Source organism: Scyliorhinus torazame, chromosome 5, assembly GCF_047496885.1.
Source record: "Scyliorhinus torazame isolate Kashiwa2021f chromosome 5, sScyTor2.1, whole genome shotgun sequence".
In the NCBI taxonomy this organism is placed as follows: domain Eukaryota; kingdom Metazoa; phylum Chordata; class Chondrichthyes; order Carcharhiniformes; family Scyliorhinidae; genus Scyliorhinus; species Scyliorhinus torazame.
In genome coordinates, this window is record NC_092711.1 from 2,362,087 (window position 1) to 2,381,929 (window position 19,843).

Genomic DNA, 19,843 nt, shown 5'->3' on the forward strand with positions numbered 1-19,843 from the left:
CAGGACAGGGACAGCACGGGGTTAGATACAGAGTAAAGCTCCCTCCACACTGTCCCCATCAAACACTCCCAGGACAGGTACAGCACGGGGTTAGATACAGAGTAAAGCTCCCTCGACACTGTCCCCATCATACACTCCCAGGACAGGTACAGCACGGGGTTAGATACAGAGTGAAGCTCCCTCTACACTGTCCCCACCAAACACTCCCAGGACAGGTACAGCACGGGGTTAGATACAGAGTAAAGCTCCCTCTACACTGTCCCCATCAAACACTCCCAGGACAGGAACAGCACGGGGTTAGATACAGAGTAAAGCTCCCTCGACACTGTCCCCACAACACTCCCAGGACAGGTACAGCACGGGGTTAGATACAGAGTAAAGCTCCCTCGACACTGTCCCCATCAAACACTCCCAGGACAGGTACAGCACGGGGTTAGATCCAGAGTAAAGCTCCCTCTACACTGTCCCCATCAAACACTCCCAGGACAGGTACAGCACGGGGTTAGATACAGAGTGAAGCTCCCTCTACACTGTCCCCATCAAACACTCCCAGGACAGGTACAGCACTGGGTTAGATACAGAGTAAAGCTCCCGCTACACTGTCTCCATCAAACACTCCCAGGACAGGTACAGCACGGGGTTAGATACAGAGTAAAGCTGCCTCGACACTGTCCCCATCAAAACTCCCAGGACAGGGACAGCACGGAGTTAGATAAAGAGTAAAGCTCCCTCTACACTGTTCCCATCAAACACTCCCAGGACAGCTACAGCACGGGGTTAGATACAGAGTAAAGCTCCACCTACACTGTCGCCATCAAACACACCCAGGACAGGGACAGCACGGGGTTAGATACAGAGTAAAGCTCCCTCTACACTGTCCCCATCAAACACTCCCAGGACAGGTACAGCACGGGGTTACATACAGAGTAAAGCTCCCCCTTCACTGTCCCCATCAAACACTCCCAGGACAGGTACAGCACGGGGTTAGATACAGAGTAAAGCTCCCTCCACACTGTCCCCATCAAACACTCCCAGGACAGGTACAGCACGGTGTTAGATACAGAGTAAAGCTCCCTCGACACTGTCCCCATCATACACTCCCAGGACAGGTACAGCACGGGGTTAGATACAGAGTAAAGCTCCCTCGACACTGTCCCCATCAACACTCCCAGGACAGGTACAGCACGGGGTTAGATACAGAGTAAAGCTCCCTCCACACTGTCCCCATCAAACACTCCCAGGACAGGTACAGCACGGTGTTAGATACAGAGTAAAGCTCCCTCTACACTGTCCCCATCAAACACTCCCAGGACAGGTACAGCACGGGGTTAGATACAGAGTAAAGCTCCCTCTATACTGTCCCCATCAAACACTCCCAGGACAGGTACAGCACGGGGTTAGATACAGAGTAAAGCTCCCTCTACACTGTCCCCATCAAACACTCCCAGTACATGTACAGCACGGGGTTAGATACAGAGTAAAGCCCCCTCTACAGTGTCCCCATCAAACACTCCCAGGACAGGTACAGCACGGGGTTAGATACAGAGTAAAGCCCCCTCTACACTGTCCCCATCAAACAGAACACGGGGTTAGATACAGAGTAAAGCTGGCTCGACACTGTCCCCATCAAACACTCCCAGGACAGGTACAGCACGGGGTTAGATACAGAGTAAAGCTGCCTCTACACTGTCCCCATCAAACACTCCCAGGACAGGGACAGCACGGGGTTAGATACAGAGTAAAGCTCGCTCTACACTGTCCCCATCAAACACTCCCAGGACAGGGACAGCACGGGGTTAGATACAGAGTAAAGCTCCCTCTACACTGTCCCGATCAAATACTCCCAGCACAGGTACAGCACAGGGTTAGATACAGAGAAAAGCTCCCTCTAAACTGTCCCCATCAAACACTCCCAGGACAGGTACAGCACGGGGTTAGATCCAGAGAAAAGCTCCCTCCACACTGTCCCCATCAAACACTCCCAGGACAGGTACAGCACGGGGTTAGATACAGAGTAAAGCTCCCTCTACACTGTCCCCATCAAATACTCCCAGGACAGGCACAGCATGGGGTTAGATACAGAGTAAAGCTCGCTCGACACTGTCCCATCAAACACTCCCAGGACAGGTACAGCACGGGGTTAGATACAGAGTAAAGCTCCCTCCACACTGTCCCCATCAAACACTCCCAGGACACGTACAGCACGGGGTTAGATACAGAGAAAAGCTCCCTCTACACTGTCCCCATCAAACACTCCCAGGACAGATACAACACAGGGTTAGATACAGAGTAAAGCTCCCTCTACACTGTCCCCATCAAACACTGCCAGGACATTGACAGCACGGGGTTAGATACAGAGTAAAGCTCCCTCTACACTGTCCCCATCAAACACTCCCAGGACAGGTACAGCACGGGGTTAGACACAGAGTAAAGCTGCCTCGACACTGTCCCCATCAAACTCTCCCAGGACAGGTACAGCACGGGGTTAGATACAGAGTAAAGCTCCCTCTACACTGTCCCCATCAAACTCTCCCAGGACAGGTACAGCACGGGGTTAGATACAGAGTAAAGCTCCCTCGACACTGTCCCCATCAACACTCCCAGGACAGGTACAGCACGGGGTTAGATACAGAGTAAAGATCCCTCGACACTGTCCCCATCAAACACTCCCAGGACAGGTACAGCACGGGGTTAGATACAAAGTAAAGCTCCCTCGACACTGTCCCCATCAAACACTCCCAGGACAGGTACAGCACGGGGTTAGATACAGAGTAAAGCTCCCTCGACACTGTCCCCATCATACACTCCCAGGACAGGTACAGCACGGGGTTAGATACAGAGTGAAGCTCCCTCTACACTGTCCCCATCAAACACTCCCAGGACAGGTACAGCACCCGGTTAGATACAGAGTAAAGCTCCCTCTACACTGTCCCTATCAAACACTCCCAGGACAGGTACAGCACGGGGTTAGATACAGAGTAAAGCTCCCTCGACACTGTCCCCATCAACACTCCCAGGACAGGTACAGCACGGGGTTAGATACAGAGTAAAGCTCCCTCGACACTGTCCCCATCAAACACTCCCAGGACAGGTACTGCACGGGGTTAGATACAGAGTAAAGCTTCCTCGACACTGTCCCCATCAAACACTCCCAGGACAGGTACAGCACGGGGTTAGATACAGAGTATAGCTCCCTCTACACTGTCCCCATCAAACACTCCCAGGACAGGTACAGCACAGGGTTAGATACAGAGTAAAGCTCCCTCTACACTCTCCCCATCAAACACTCCCAGGACAGGTACAGCACGGGGTTAGATACAGAGTGAAGCTCCCTCTACACTGTCCCCATCAAACACTCCCAGGACAGGTACAAGCACTGGGTTAGATATAGAGTAAAGTTCCCTATACACTGTCCCCATCAAACACTCCCAGGACAGGTACAGCATGGGGTTAGATACAGAGTAAAGCTCCCGCTACACTGTCCCCATCAGGCACTCCCAGGACAGGTACAGCACGGGGTTAGATACAGAGTAAAGCTCCCTCTACACTGACCCCATCAAACACTCCCAGGACAGGTACAGCACGGGGTTAGATACAGAGAAAAGCTCCCTCTACACTGTCCCCATCAAACACTCCCAGGACAGGTACCTCACGGGGTTAGATACAGAGTAAAGCTCCCTCGACACTGTCCCCATCAAACACTCCCAGGACAGGTACAGCACGGGGTTAGATACAGAGTAAAGCTCCCTCTACACTGTCCCCATCAAACACTCCCAGGACAGGTACAGCACGGGGTTAGATACAGAGTAAAGCTCCCTCCACACTGTCCCCATCAAACACTCCCAGGACAGGTACAGCACGGGGTTAGATACAGCGTAAAGCTCCCTCTACACTCTCCCCATCAAACACTCCCAGGACAGGTCCAGCACGGGGTTAGATACAGAGTAAAGCTGGCTCGACACTGTCCCCATCAAACACTCCCAGGACAGGTACAGCACGGGGTTAGATACAGAGTAAAGCTCCCTCTACACTGTCCCCATCTAACACTCCCAGGACAGGCACAGCACGGGGTTAGATACAGAGTGTAGCTCCCTCTCCACTGTCCCCATCAAACACTCCCAGGACAGGTACAGCACGGGGTTAGATACAGAGTAAAGCTCCCTCTACACTGTCCCCATCAAACACTCCCAGGACAGTTACAGCACGGGGTTAGATACAGAGTAAAGCTCCCTCGACACTGTCCCCATCAAACACTCCCAGGACAGGTACAGCACGGGGTTAGATACAGAGTAAAGCTCCCTCTACACTGTCCCCATCAAACACTCCCAGGGCAGGTACAGCACGGGTTAGATACAGAGTAAAGCTCCCTCTACACTGTCCCCATCAAACCCTCCCAGGACAGGTACAGCACGGGGTTAGATACAGAGTAAAGCTCCCTCTACACTGTCCCCATCAAACACTCCCAGGACAGGTACAGCACGGTGTTGGATACAGAGTAAAGCTCCCTCTACACTGTCCCCATCAAACACTCCCAGGACAGGTACAGCACGGGGTTAGATACAGAGTAAAGCTCCCTCTACACTGTCCCCATCAAACACTCCCAGGGCAGGTACAGCACGGGTTAGATACAGAGTAAAGCTCCCTCTACACTGTCTCCATCAAACCCTCCCAGGACAGGTACAGCACGGGGTTAGATACAGAGTAAAGCTCCCTCTCCACTGTCCCGATCAAACACTCCCAGGACAGGTACAGCACGGGGTTAGATACAGAGTAAAGCTCCCTCTACACTGTCCCCATCAAACACTCCCAGGACAGGTACAGCACGGGGTTAGATACAGAGTAAAGCTCCCTCTACACTGTCCCCATCAAACACTCCCAGGGCAGGTACAGCACGGGTTAGATACAGAGTAAAGCTCCCTCTACACTGTCTCCATCAAACCCTCCCAGGACAGGTACAGCACGGGGTTAGATACAGAGTAAAGCTCCCTCTACACTGTCCCCAACAAACTCTCCCAGGACAGGTACAGCACGGGGTTAGATACAGAGTAAAGCTCCCTCTACACTGTCCCGATCAAACACTCCCAGGACAGGTACAGCACGGGGTTAGATACAGAGTAAAGCTCCCTCTACACTGTCCCCATCAAACACTCCCAGGACAGGTACAGCACGGGGTTAGATACAGAGTAAAGCTCCCTCTCCACTGTCCCGATCAAACACTCCCAGGACAGGTACAGCACGGGGTTAGATACAGAGTAAAGCTCCCTCTACACTGTCCCCATCAAACACTCCCAGGACAGGTACAGCACGGGGTTAGATACAGAGTAAAGCTCCCTCTACACTGTCCCCAACAAACTCTCCCAGGACAGGTACAGCACGGGGTTAGATACAGAGTAAAGCTCCCTCTACACTGTCCCCATCAAACACTCCCAGGACAGGTACAGCTTGGGGTTAGATACAGAGTAAAGCTCTCTCTACACTGTCCCCATCAAACACTCCCAGGACAGGGACAGCACGGGGTTAGATACAGAGTAAAGCTTCCTCGACACTGTCCCCATCAAACACTCCCAGGACAGGTACAGCACGGGGTTAGATACAGAGTATAGCTCCCTCTACACTGTCCCCATCAAACACTCCCAGGACAGGTACAGCACGGGGTTAGATACAGAGTAAAGCTCCCTCTACACTCTCCCCATCAAACACTCCCAGGACAGGTACAGCACGGTGTTAGATACAGAGTGAAGCTCCCTCTACACTGTCCCCATCAAACACTCCCAGGACAGGTACAAGCACTGGGTTAGATATAGAGTAAAGTTCCCGATACACTGTCCCCATCAAACACTCCCAGGACAGGTACAGCATGGGGTTAGATACAGAGTAAAGCTCCCGCTACACTGTCCCCATCAGGCACTCCCAGGACAGGTACAGCACGGGGTTAGATACAGAGTAAAGCTCCCTCTACACTGACCCCATCAAACACTCCCAGGACAGGTACAGCACGGGGTTAGATACAGAGAAAAGCTCCCTCTACACTGTCCCCATCAAACACTCCCAGGACAGGTACCTCACGGGGTAAGATACAGAGTAAAGCTCCCTCGACACTGTCCCCATCAAACACTCCCAGGACAGGTACAGCACGGGGTTAGATACAGAGTAAAGCTCCCTCTACACTGTCCGCATCAAACACTCCCAGGACAGGTACAGCACGGGGTTAGATACAGAGTAAAGCTCCCTCCACACTGTCCCCATCAAACACTCCCAGGACAGGTACAGCACGGGGTTAGATACAGAGTAAAGCTCCCTCTACACTCTCCCCATCAAACACTCCCAGGACAGGTACAGCACGGGGTTAGATACAGAGTAAAGCTGGCTCGACACTGTCCCCATCAAACACTCCCAGGACAGGTACAGCACGGGGTTAGATACAGAGTAAAGCTCCCTCTACACTGTCCCCATCTAACACTCCCAGGACAGGCACAGCACGGGGTTAGATACAGAGTGTAGCTCCCTCTCCACTGTCCCCATCAAACACTCCCAGGACAGGTACAGCACGGGGTTAGATACAGAGTAAACTCCCTCTACACTGTCCCCATCAAACACTCCCAGGACAGTTACAGCACGGGGTTAGATACAGAGTAAAGCTCCCTCGACACTGTCCACATCAAACACTCCCAGGACAGGTACAGCACGGGGTTAGATACAGAGTAAAGCTCCCTCTACACTGTCCCCATCAAACACTCCCAGGGCAGGTACAGCACGGGTTAGATACAGAGTAAAGCTCCCTCTACACTGTCCCCATCAAACACTCCCAGGACAGGTACAGCACGGGGTTAGATACAGAGTAAAGCTCCCTCTACACTGTCCCCATCAAACACTCCCAGGACAGGTACAGCACGGTGTTGGATACAGAGTAAAGCTCCCTCTACACTGTCCCCATCAAACACTCCCAGGACAGGTACAGCACGGGGTTAGATACAGAGTAAAGCTCCCTCTACACTGTCCCCATCAAACACTCCCAGGGCAGGTACAGCACGGGTTAGATACAGAGTAAAGCTCCCTCTACACTGTCTCCATCAAACCCTCCCAGGACAGGTACAGCACGGGGTTAGATACAGAGTAAAGCTCCCTCTCCACTGTCCCGATCAAACACTCCCAGGACAGGTACAGCACGGGGTTAGATACAGAGTAAAGCTCCCTCTACACTGTCCCCATCAAACACTCCCAGGACAGGTACAGCACGGGGTTAGATACAGAGTAAAGCTCCCTCTACACTGTCCCCATCAAACACTCCCAGGGCAGGTACAGCACGGGTTAGATACAGAGTAAAGCTCCCTCTACACTGTCTCCATCAAACACTCCCAGGACAGGTACAGCACGGGGTTAGATACAGAGTAAAGCTCCCTCTACACTGTCCCCATCAAACACTCCCAGGGCAGGTACAGCACGGGGTTAGATACAGAGTAAACTCCCTCTACACTGTCCCCATCAAACACTCCCAGGACAGTTACAGCACGGGGTTAGATACAGAGTAAAGCTCCCTCGACACTGTCCCCATCAAACACTCCCAGGACAGGTACAGCACGGGGTTAGATACAGAGTAAAGCTCCCTCTACACTGTCCCCATCAAACACTCCCAGGGCAGGTACAGCACGGGTTAGATACAGAGTAAAGCTCCCTCTACACTGTCCCCATCAAACACTCCCAGGACAGGTACAGCACGGGGTTAGATACAGAGTAAAGCTCCCTCTACACTGTCCCCATCAAACACTCCCAGGACAGGTACAGCACGGTGTTGGATACAGAGTAAAGCTCCCTCTACACTGTCCCCATCAAACACTCCCAGGACAGGTACAGCACGGGGTTAGATACAGAGTAAAGCTCCCTCTACACTGTCCCCATCAAACACTCCCAGGGCAGGTACAGCACGGGTTAGATACAGAGTAAAGCTCCCTCTACACTGTCTCCATCAAACCCTCCCAGGACAGGTACAGCACGGGGTTAGATACAGAGTAAAGCTCCCTCTCCACTGTCCCGATCAAACACTCCCAGGACAGGTACAGCACGGGGTTAGATACAGAGTAAAGCTCCCTCTACACTGTCCCCATCAAACACTCCCAGGACAGGTACAGCACGGGGTTAGATACAGAGTAAAGCTCCCTCTACACTGTCCCCATCAAACACTCCCAGGGCAGGTACAGCACGGGTTAGATACAGAGTAAAGCTCCCTCTACACTGTCTCCATCAAACCCTCCCAGGACAGGTACAGCACGGGGTTAGATACAGAGTAAAGCTCCCTCTACACTGTCCCCAACAAACTCTCCCAGGACAGGTACAGCACGGGGTTAGATACAGAGTAAAGCTCCCTCTACACTGTCCCGATCAAACACTCCCAGGACAGGTACAGCATGGGGTTAGATACAGAGTAAAGCTCCCTCTACACTGTCCCCATCAAACACTCCCAGGACAGGTACAGCACGGGGTTAGATACAGAGTAAAGCTCCCTCTACACTGTCCCCAACAAACTCTCCCAGGACAGGTACAGCACGGGGTTAGATACAGAATAAAGCTCCCTCTACACTGTCCCCATCAAACACTCCCAGGACAGGTACAGCATGGGGTTAGATACAGAGTAAAGCTCTCTCTACACTGTCCCCATCAAACACTCCCAGGACAGGGACAGCACGGGGTTAGATACAGAGTAAAGCTCCCTCTACACTGTCCCCATCAAACACTCCCAGGGCAGGTACAGCACGGGTTAGATACAGAGTAAAGCTCCCTCTACACTGTCTCCATCAAACCCTCCCAGGACAGGTACAGCACGGGGTTAGATACAGAGTAAAGCTCCCTCTACACTGTCCCCAACAAACTCTCCCAGGACAGGTACAGCACGGGGTTAGATACAGAGTAAAGCTCCCTCTACACTGTCCCGATCAAACACTCCCAGGACAGGTACAGCACGGGGTTAGATACAGAGTAAAGCTCCCTCTACACTGTCCCCATCAAACACTCCCAGGACAGGTACAGCACGGGGTTAGATACAGAGTAAAGCTCCCTCTACACTGTCCCCAACAAACTCTCCCAGGACAGGTACAGCACGGGGTTAGATACAGAGTAAAGCTCCCTCTTCACTGTCCCCATCAAACACTCCCAGGACAGGTACAGCATGGGGTTAGATACAGAGTAAAGCTCTCTCTACACTGTCCCCATCAAACACTCCCAGGACAGGGACAGCACGGGGTTAGATACAGAGTAAAGCTCCCTCTACACTGTCCCCATCAAACACTCCCAGGACAGGTACAGCACGGGGTTAGATACAGAGTAAAGCTCCCTCTACACTGTCCCCATCAAACACTCCCAGGACAGGCGCAGCACGGGGTTAGATACAGAGTAAAGCTCCCTCTACACTGTCCCCATCAAACACTCCCAGGACAGGTACAGCACGGGGTTAGATACAGAGTAAAGCTCCCTCTACACTGTCCCCTTCAAACACTCCCAGGACAGGTACAGCACGGGGTTAGATACAGAGTAAAGCTCCCTCTACACTGTCCCCATCAAACACTCCCAGGACAGGCGCAGCACGGGGTTAGATACAGAGTAAAGCTCCCTCTACAGTGTCCCCATCAAACCCTCCCAGGACAGGCGCAGCACGGGGTTAGATACAGAGTAAAGCTCCCTCTACACTGTCCCCATCAAACACTCCCAGGACAGGTACAGCACGGGGTTAGATACAGAGTAAAGCTCCCTCTACACTGTCCCCATCAAACACTCCCAGGACAGGTACAGCACGATGTTAGATACAGAGTAAAGCTCCCTCTACACTGTCCCCATCAAACTCTCCCAGGACAGGTGCAGCACGGGGTTAAATACAGAGTAAAGCTCCCTCTACACTGTACTCATCAAACACTCCCAGGACAGGTACAGCACGGGGTTAGATACAGAGTAAAGCTCCCTCTACACTGTCCCCATCAAACACTCCCAGGACAGGTACAGCACGGTGTTAGATACAGGATAAAGCTCCCTCTACACTGTCCCCATCAAACACTCCCAGGACAGGTACAGCACGGGGTTAGATACAGAGTAAAGCTCCCTCTACACTGTCCCCATCAAACACTCCCAGGACAGGCGCAGCACGGGGTTAGATACAGAGTAAAGCTCCCTCTACACTGTCCCCATCAAACCCTCCCAGGACAGGCGCAGCACGGGGTTAGATACAGAGTAAAGCTCCCTCTACACTGTCCCCATCAAACACTCCCAGGACAGGTACAGCACGGGGTTACATACAGAGTAAAGCTCCCTCTACACTGTCCCCATCAAACACTCCCAGGACAGGTACAGCACGATGTTAGATACAGAGTAAAGCTCCCTCTACACTGTCCCCATCAAACTCTCCGAGGACAGGTGCAGCACGGGGTTAAATACAGAGTAAAGCTCCCTCTACACTGTACTCATCAAACACTCCCAGGACAGGTACAGCACGGGGTTAGATACAGAGTAAAGCTCCCTCTGCACTGTCCCCATCAAACGCTCCCAGGACAGGTACAGCGCGGGATTAGATACAGAGTAAAGCTCCCTCTACACTGTCCCCATCAAACACTCCCAGGACAGGTACAGCACGGGGTTAGATACAGAGTAAAGCTCCCTCTACACTGTCCCCATCAAACACTCCCAGGACAGGTGCAGCACGGGGTTAGATACAGAGTAAAGCTCCCTCTACACTGCCCCATCAAACACTCCCAGGACAGGTACAGCACGGGGCTGACTCTGTTTAACTGTGTTTTGCTTCCTCTCGGTTTCAGTCTCCGAGTCCAGTGCGACGGGGAGCTTCGCCCATGCACTCCGCTGCTGACAAACACGTGGCCTCAGCCGAAGGTGGTCCAGGGCCTGCAGATTCAGGGAGACGCTCGAGTCGACAAAGCCAGGCGACTCCCACCATCCCAACCATCCCTAATTCCGGGAAACGACAGAGAACCACAGAAGACAGGAAGGAGGTAAGTGGGCTATCAACGAAACAGGGGCCACCCCGCTTGAAAGTTCCATCGTGCCCTCTCTTGGATCTCAATATCAGCGAGCACCGCGCTGTCAGAGGGCCAGTACTGAGGGAGTGCCGCACTGTCAGAGGGTCAGTACTGAGGGAGCGCCGCACTGTCAGAGGGTCAGTACTGAGGGAGTGCCGCACTGTCAGAGGGTCAGTACTGAGGGAGTGCCGCACTGTCAGAGGGTCAGTACTGAGGGAGAGCCGCACTGTCGGAGGGTCAGTACTGAGGGAGTGCCGCACTGTCAGAGGGTCAGTACTGAGGGAGTGCCGCACTGTCAGAGGGTCAGTACTGAGGGAGAGCCGCACTGTCAGAGGGTCAGTACTGAGGGAGTGCCGCACTGTCAGAGTGTCAGTACTGAGGGAGCGCCGCACTGTCAGAGAGTCAGTACTGAGGGAGTGCCGCACTGTCAGAGGGTCAGTACTGAGGGAGCGCCGCACTGTCAGAAGGTCAGTACTGAGGGAGTGCCGCACTGTCAGAGCGTCAGTACTGAGGGAGTGCTGCACTGTCAGAGGGTCAGTACTGAGGGAGTGCTGCACTGTCAGAGGGTCAGTACTGAGGGAGTGCCGCACTGTCAGAGGGTCAGTACTGAGGGAGTGACGCACTGTCAGATGGTCAGTACTGAGGGAGTGCTGCACTGTCAGAGGGTCAGTACTCAGGGAGCGCCGCACTGTCAGAGGGTCAGTACTGAGGGAGCGTCGCACTGTCAGAGGGTCAGTACTGAGGGAGTGCTGCACTGTCAGAGGGTCAGTACTGAGGGAGTGCCGCGCTGTCAGAGGGTCAGTACTGAGGGAGTGACGCACTGTCAGATGGTCAGTACTGAGGGAGTGCTGCACTGTCAGAGGGTCAGTACTCAGGGAGCGCCGCACTGTCAGAGGGTCAGTACTGAGGGAGCGTCGCACTGTCAGAGGGTCAGTGCTGAGGGAGTGCCGCACTGTCAGAGGGTCAGTACTGAGGGAGTGCCGCTCTGTCAGAGGGTCAGTACTGAGGGAGTGCCGCGCTGTCAGAGGGTCAGTACTGAGGGAGCACCGCGCTGTCAGAGGGTCAGTACTGAGGGAGCACCGCGCTGTCAGAGGGTCAGTACTGAGGGAGCACCGCGCTGTCAGAGGGTCAGTACTGAGGGAGTGCCGCTCTGTCAGAGGGTCAGTACTGAGGGAGTGCCGCACTGTCAGAGGGTCAGTACTGAGGGAGTGCCGCACTGTCGGAGGGTCAGTACTGAGGGAGTGCCGCACTGTCAGAGGGTCAGTACTGAGGGAGTGCCGCACTGTCAGAGGGTCAGTACTGAGGGAGTGCCGCACTGTCAGAGGGTCAGTACTGAGGGAGTGCTGCACTGTCAGAGGGTCAGTACTGAGGGAGTGCCGCTCTGTCAGAGGGTCAGTACTGAGGGAGTGCCGCGCTGTCAGAGGGTCAGTACTGAGGGAGTGCCGCTCTGTCAGAGGGTCAGTACTGAGGGAGTGCCGCACTGTCAGAGGGTCAGTACTGAGGGAGCGCCGCACTGTCAGAGGGTCAGTACTGAGGGAGTGCCGCACTGTCAGAGGGTCAGTACTGAGAGAGCGCCGCACTGTCAGAGGGTCAGTACTGAGGGAGTGCCGCACTGTCAGAGGGTCAGTACTGAGGGAGTGCCGCACTGTCAGAGGGTCAGTACTGAGGGAGTGCCGCGCTGTCAGAGGGTCAGTACTGAGGGAGTGCCGCACTGTCAGAGGGTCAGTACTGAGGGAGCGCCGCACTGTCAGAGGGTCAGTACTGAGGGAGCGCCGCGCTGTCAGAGGGTCAGTACTGAGGGAGTGCCGCACTGTCAGAGGGTCAGTACTGAGGGAGCGCCGCACTGTCAGAGGGTCAGTACTGAGAGAGTGCCGCACTGTCAGAGGGTCAGTACTGAGGGAGCGCCGCACTGTCAGAGGGTCAGTACTGAGGGAGTGCTGCACTGTCAGAGGGTCAGTACTGAGGGAGTGCCGCACTGTCAGAGGGTCAGTACTGAGGGAGTGCCGCACTGTCAGAGTGTCAGTACTGAGGGAGCGCCGCACTGTCAGAGCGTCAGTACTGAGGGAGTGCTGCACTGTCAGAGGGTCAGTACTGAGGGAGTGCCGCTCTGTCAGAGGGTCAGTACTGAGGGAGTGCCGCACTGTCAGAGGGTCAGTACTGAGGGAGCGCCGCACTGTCAGAGGGTCAGTACTGAGGGAGTGCCGCACTGTCAGAGGGTCAGTACTGAGGGAGTGCCGCGCTGTCAGAGGGTCAGTACTGAGGGAGTGCTGCACTGTCAGAGGGTCAGTGCTGGGGGAGTGTCGCACTGTCAGAGGGTCAGTACTGAGGGAGTGCTGCACTGTCAGAGGGTCAGTACTGAGGGAGTGCCGCACTGTCAGAGGGTCAGTACTGAGGGAGTGCCGCACTGTCAGAGTGTCAGTACTGAGGGAGCGCCGCACTGTCAGAGCGTCAGTACTGAGGGAGTGCTGCACTGTCAGAGGGTCAGTACTGAGGGAGTGCCGCACTGTCAGAGGGTCAGTACTGAGGGAGTGCTACACTGTCAGAGGGTCAGTACTGCGGGAGTGCCGCGCTGTCAGAGGGTCAGTACTGAGGGGCGCCGCAATGCCAGAGGGTCAGTACCGAGGGAGTGCCGCACTGTCAGAGGGTCAGTGCTGGGGGAGTGTCGCACTGTCAGAGGGTCAGTACTGAGGGAGCGCCGCACTGTCAGAGGGTCAGTACTGAGGGAGTGCCGCACTGTCAGAGTGTCAGTACTGAGGGAGCGCCGCACTGTCAGAGCGTCAGTACTGAGGGAGTGCTGCACTGTCAGAGGGTCAGTACTGAGGGAGTGCCGCACTGTCAGAGGGTCAGTACTGAGGGAGTGCTACACTGTCAGAGGGTCAGTACTGAGGGAGAGCCGCACTGTCAGAGGGTCAGTACTGCGGGAGTGCCGCACTGTCAGAGGGTCAGTACTGAGGGAGTGCCGCACTGTCAGAGTGTCAGTACTGAGGGAGCGCCGCACTGTCAGAGGGTCAGTACTGAGGGAGTGCTGCACTGTCAGTGGGTCAGTGCCGAGGGAGTGCCGCACTGTCAGAGGGTCAGTACTGAGGGAGTGCCGCACGGTCAGAGGGTCAGTACTGAGGGAGCGCTGCACTGTCAGAGGGTCAGTACTGAGGGAGTGCTGCACTGTCAGAGGGTCAGTACTGAGGGTGCTGCACTGTCAGAGGGTCAATACTGAGGGAGTGCCGCACTGTCAGAGGGTCAGTACTGAGAGAGTGCCGCAATGTCAGAGGGTCAGTACTGAGGGAGTGCCGCACTGTCAGAGGGTCAGTACTGAGGGAGTGCTGCACTGTCAGAGGGTCAGTACTGAGGGAGTGCTGCACTGTCAGAGGGTCAGTACTGAGCGAGTGCCGCACTGTCAGAGGGTCAGTACTGAGGGAGTGCCGCACTGTCACAGGGTCAGTACTGAGGGAGCGCCGCACTGTCAGAGGGTCAGTACTGAGGGAGCGCCGCACTGTCAGAGGGTCAGTACTGAGGGAGTGCCGCACTGTCGGAGGGACAGTACTGAGGGAGTGCCGCACTGTCAGAGGGTCAGTACTGAGGGAGCGCCGCACTGTCAGAGGGTCAGTACTGAGGGAGTGCCGCACTGTCAGAGGCTCAGTACTGAGGGAGTGCCGCACTGTCAGAGGGTCAGTACTGAGGGAACGCCGCACTGTCAGAGGGTCAGTACTGAGGGAGCGCCGCACTGTCAGAGGGTCAGTACTGAGGGAGTGCCGCACTGTCAGAGGGTCAGTACTGAGGGAGTGCCGCACTGTCAGAGGGTCAGTACTGAGGGAGTGCCGCGCTGTCAGAGGGTCAGTACTGAGGGAGTGCCGCACTGTCAGAGGGTCAGTACTGAGGGAGCGCCGCACTGTCAGAGGGTCAGTACTGAGGGAGCGCCGCGCTGTCAGAGGGTCAGTACTGAGGGAGTGCCGCACTGTCAGAGGGTCAGTACTGAGGGAGCGCCGCACTGTCAGAGGGTCAGTACTGAGAGAGTGCCGCACTGTCAGAGGGTCAGTACTGAGGGAGCGCCGCACTGTCAGAGGGTCAGTACTGAGGGAGTGCTGCACTGTCAGAGGGTCAGTACTGAGGGAGTGCCGCACTGTCAGAGGGTCAGTACTGAGGGAGTGCCGCACTGTCAGAGTGTCAGTACTGAGGGAGCGCCGCACTGTCAGAGCGTCAGTACTGAGGGAGTGCTGCACTGTCAGAGGGTCAGTACTGAGGGAGTGCCGCTCTGTCAGAGGGTCAGTACTGAGGGAGTGCCGCACTGTCAGAGGGTCAGTACTGAGGGAGCGCCGCACTGTCAGAGGGTCAGTACTGAGGGAGTGCCGCACTGTCAGAGGGTCAGTACTGAGGGAGTGCCGCGCTGTCAGAGGGTCAGTACTGAGGGAGTGCTGCACTGTCAGAGGGTCAGTGCTGGGGGAGTGTCGCACTGTCAGAGGGTCAGTACTGAGGGAGTGCTGCACTGTCAGAGGGTCAGTACTGAGGGAGTGCCGCACTGTCAGAGGGTCAGTACTGAGGGAGTGCCGCACTGTCAGAGTGTCAGTACTGAGGGAGCGCCGCACTGTCAGAGCGTCAGTACTGAGGGAGTGCTGCACTGTCAGAGGGTCAGTACTGAGGGAGTGCCGCACTGTCAGAGGGTCAGTACTGAGGGAGTGCTACACTGTCAGAGGGTCAGTACTGCGGGAGTGCCGCGCTGTCAGAGGGTCAGTACTGAGGGGCGCCGCAATGCCAGAGGGTCAGTACCGAGGGAGTGCCGCACTGTCAGAGGGTCAGTGCTGGGGGAGTGTCGCACTGTCAGAGGGTCAGTACTGAGGGAGCGCCGCACTGTCAGAGGGTCAGTACTGAGGGAGTGCCGCACTGTCAGAGTGTCAGTACTGAGGGAGCGCCGCACTGTCAGAGCGTCAGTACTGAGGGAGTGCTGCACTGTCAGAGGGTCAGTACTGAGGGAGTGCCGCACTGTCAGAGGGTCAGTACTGAGGGAGTGCTACACTGTCAGAGGGTCAGTACTGAGGGAGAGCCGCACTGTCAGAGGGTCAGTACTGCGGGAGTGCCGCACTGTCAGAGGGTCAGTACTGAGGGAGTGCCGCACTGTCAGAGTGTCAGTACTGAGGGAGCGCCGCACTGTCAGAGGGTCAGTACTGAGGGAGTGCTGCACTGTCAGTGGGTCAGTGCCGAGGGAGTGCCGCACTGTCAGAGGGTCAGTACTGAGGGAGTGCCGCACGGTCAGAGGGTCAGTACTGAGGGAGCGCTGCACTGTCAGAGGGTCAGTACTGAGGGAGTGCTGCACTGTCAGAGGGTCAGTACTGAGGGTGCTGCACTGTCAGAGGGTCAATACTGAGGGAGTGCCGCACTGTCAGAGGGTCAGTACTGAGAGAGTGCCGCAATGTCAGAGGGTCAGTACTGAGGGAGTGCCGCACTGTCAGAGGGTCAGTACTGAGGGAGTGCTGCACTGTCAGAGGGTCAGTACTGAGGGAGTGCTGCACTGTCAGAGGGTCAGTACTGAGCGAGTGCCGCACTGTCAGAGGGTCAGTACTGAGGGAGTGCCGCACTGTCACAGGGTCAGTACTGAGGGAGCGCCGCACTGTCAGAGGGTCAGTACTGAGGGAGCGCCGCACTGTCAGAGGGTCAGTACTGAGGGAGTGCCGCACTGTCGGAGGGACAGTACTGAGGGAGTGCCGCACTGTCAGAGGGTCAGTACTGAGGGAGCGCCGCACTGTCAGAGGGTCAGTACTGAGGGAGTGCCGCACTGTCAGAGGCTCAGTACTGAGGGAGTGCCGCACTGTCAGAGGGTCAGTACTGAGGGAACGCCGCACTGTCAGAGGGTCAGTACTGAGGGAGCGCCGCACTGTCAGAGGGTCAGTACTGAGGGAGTGCCGCACTGTCAGAGGCTCAGTACTGAGGGAGTGCCGCACTGTCAGAGGGTCAGTACTGAGGGAGTGCCGCACTGTCAGACGGTCAGTACTGAGGGAGTGCCGCACTGTCAGAGGCTCAGTACTGAGGGAGTGCCGCACTGTCAGAGGGTCAGTACTGAGGGAACGCCGCACTGTCAGAGGGTCAGTACTGAGGGAGCGCCGCACTGTCAGAGGGTCAGTACTGAGGGAGTGCTGCACTGTCAGAGGGTCAGTACTGAGGGAGTGCCGCACTGTAAGAGGGTCAGTACTGAGGGAGTGCCGCACTGTCAGAGGGTCAGTACTGAGGGAGTGCTGCACTGTCAGAGGGTCAGTCCTGAGGGAGTGCTGCACTGTCAGAGGGTCAGTACTGAGGGAGTGCCGCACTGTCAGAGGGTCAGTACTGAGGGAGTGCTGCACTGTAAGAGGGTCAGTACTGAGGGAGTACCGCCCTGTCAGAGGGTCAGTACTGAGGGAGTGCCGCACTGTCAGAGGGTCAGTACTGAGGGAGTGCCGCACTGTCAGAGGGTCATTACTGAGGGAATGCCGCCCAGTCAGAGGGTCAGTACTGAGGGAGTGCCGCACTGTCAGAGGGTCAGTACTGAGGGAGTGCTGCACTGTCAGAGGGTCAGTACTGAGGGAGTGCCGCACTGTCAGAGGGTCAGTACTGAGGGAGTGCCGCACTGTCAGAGGGTCATTACTGAGGGAATGCCGCCCAGTCAGAGGGTCAGTACTGAGGGAATGCTGCACTGTCAGAGGGTCAGTACTGAGGGAGTGCCGCACTGTCAGAGGGTCATTACTGAGGGAATGCCGCCCAGTCAGAGGGTCAGTACTGAGGGAGTGCCGCACTGTCAGAGGGTCAGTACCGAGGGAGTGCCGCACTGTCAGAGGGTCAGTACTGAGGGAGCGCCGCACTGTCAGAGGGTCAGTACTGAGGGAGTGCCGCACTGTCAGAGGGTCAGTACTGAGGGAGTGCCGCACTGTAAGAGGGTCAGTACTGAGGGAGTGCCGCACTGTCAGAGGGTCAGTACTGAGGGAATGCTGCACTGTCAGAGGGTCAGTACTGAGGGAGTACCGCCCTGTCAGAGGGTCAGTTCTGAGGTGATGCTGTGTCAGAGGGCATTATTCCAATTGTTGTTTGTATATTGCCCAGGGACAGCCAGCAGCCAGGAGACCATCTCAGGAGGTTGAGCCTGCAGAGGATGCAGCCACTCAGAGGAATGCGTCGTTTCAGCCTGGGGCCAGCAGACATCATGTGTAAGTGCAGCTGCGACAGGATGGGTGGGATATGGTGGAGACGCCTTCTAGGCACTGAAATGGAACTGTTGGTCATTCTGAAATGCCTGTTGATGGAAGCAGGATCTCGTGATCCCACTCTCTGTTGTCCTGGGTTAGACGGACTGTGTGACAGTGTTCGGCCCAGTGCGTCACTACCAATGCTACGTAATATGATTGTTGTGGAATGCACACAAGGCTAATGAGAGAATGTGTCTGGGGATGCGATTGGGTCTGATACAGGCCTATGGGGAGAGAGCGGGGCAGTGGGATGAGTTTGGGGATTGATACAGGGCTATGGGGAGAGAGTGGGGCAGTGGGATTAGTTTGGGGATTGATACAGGGATATGGGGAGAGAGTGGGGCAGTGGGATTAGTTTGGGGTTGATACAGGGCTATGGGGAGAGAGCGGGGCAGTGGGATGAGTTTGGGGATTGATACAGGGCTATGGGGAGAGAGTGGGGCAGTGGGATTAGTTTGGGGATTGATACAGGGATATGGGGAGAGAGTGGGGCAGTGGGATTAGTTTGGGGTTGATACAGGGCTATGGGGAGAGAGCGGGGCAGTGGGATTAGTTTGGGATTGATACAGGGCTATGGGGAGAGTGCGGGGCAGTGGATTAGTTTGGGGATTGATACAGGGCTATGGGGAGAGAGTGGGGCAGTGGGATTAGTTTGGGATTGATACAGGGCTATGGGGAGAGCTGGGCAGTGGGATTAGTTTGGGGATTGACACAGGGCTATGGGGAGAGTGGGGCAGTGGGATTAGTTTGGGGATTGATACAGGGCTATGGGGAGAGAGTGGGGCAGATGGATTAGTTTGGGGATTGATACAGGGCTATGGGGAGAGAGCGGGGCAGTGTGATTAGTTTGGGGATTGATACAGGGCTATGGGGAGAATGTGGGGCAGTGGAATTAGTTTGGAGATTGATACAGGGCTATGGGGAGAGACTGGGGCAGTGGGATTAGTTTGGGGATTGATACAGGGCTATGGGGAGAGAGTGGGGCAGTGTGATTAGTTTGGGGATTGATACAGGGCTATGGGGAGAATGTGGGGCAGTGGAATTAGTTTGGAGATTGATACAGGGCTATGGGGAGAGACTGGGGCAGTGGGATTAGTTTGGGATTGATACAGGTCTATGGGGAGAGAGTGGGGCAGTGGGATTAGTTTGGGGATTGATACAGGGCTATGGGGAGAGAGTGGGGCAGTGTGATTAGTTTGGGGATTGATACAGGGCTATGGGGAGAATGTGGGGCAGTGGAATTAGTTTGGAGATTGATACAGGGCTATGGGGAGAGACTGGGGCAGTGGGATTAGTTTGGGATTGATACAGGTCTATGGGGAGAGAGTGGGGCAGTGGGATTAGTTTGTGGATTGATACAGGGCTATGGGTAGAGAGCGGAGCAGTGGGATTAGTTTGGGGATTGATGCGGGACTGTGGGGAGAGAGCGGGACAGTGAGATTAGTTTGGGGATTGATGCGGGACTGTGGGGTGGGAGCGGGACAGTGAGATTAGTTTGGGGATTGATGCGGGACTGTGGGGTGGGAGCGGGGCAGTGGGATTAGTTTGGGGATTGATGCGGGACTGTGGGGTGGGAGCGGGGCAGTGGGATTAGTTTGGGGATTGATGCGGGACTGTGGGGTGGGAGCG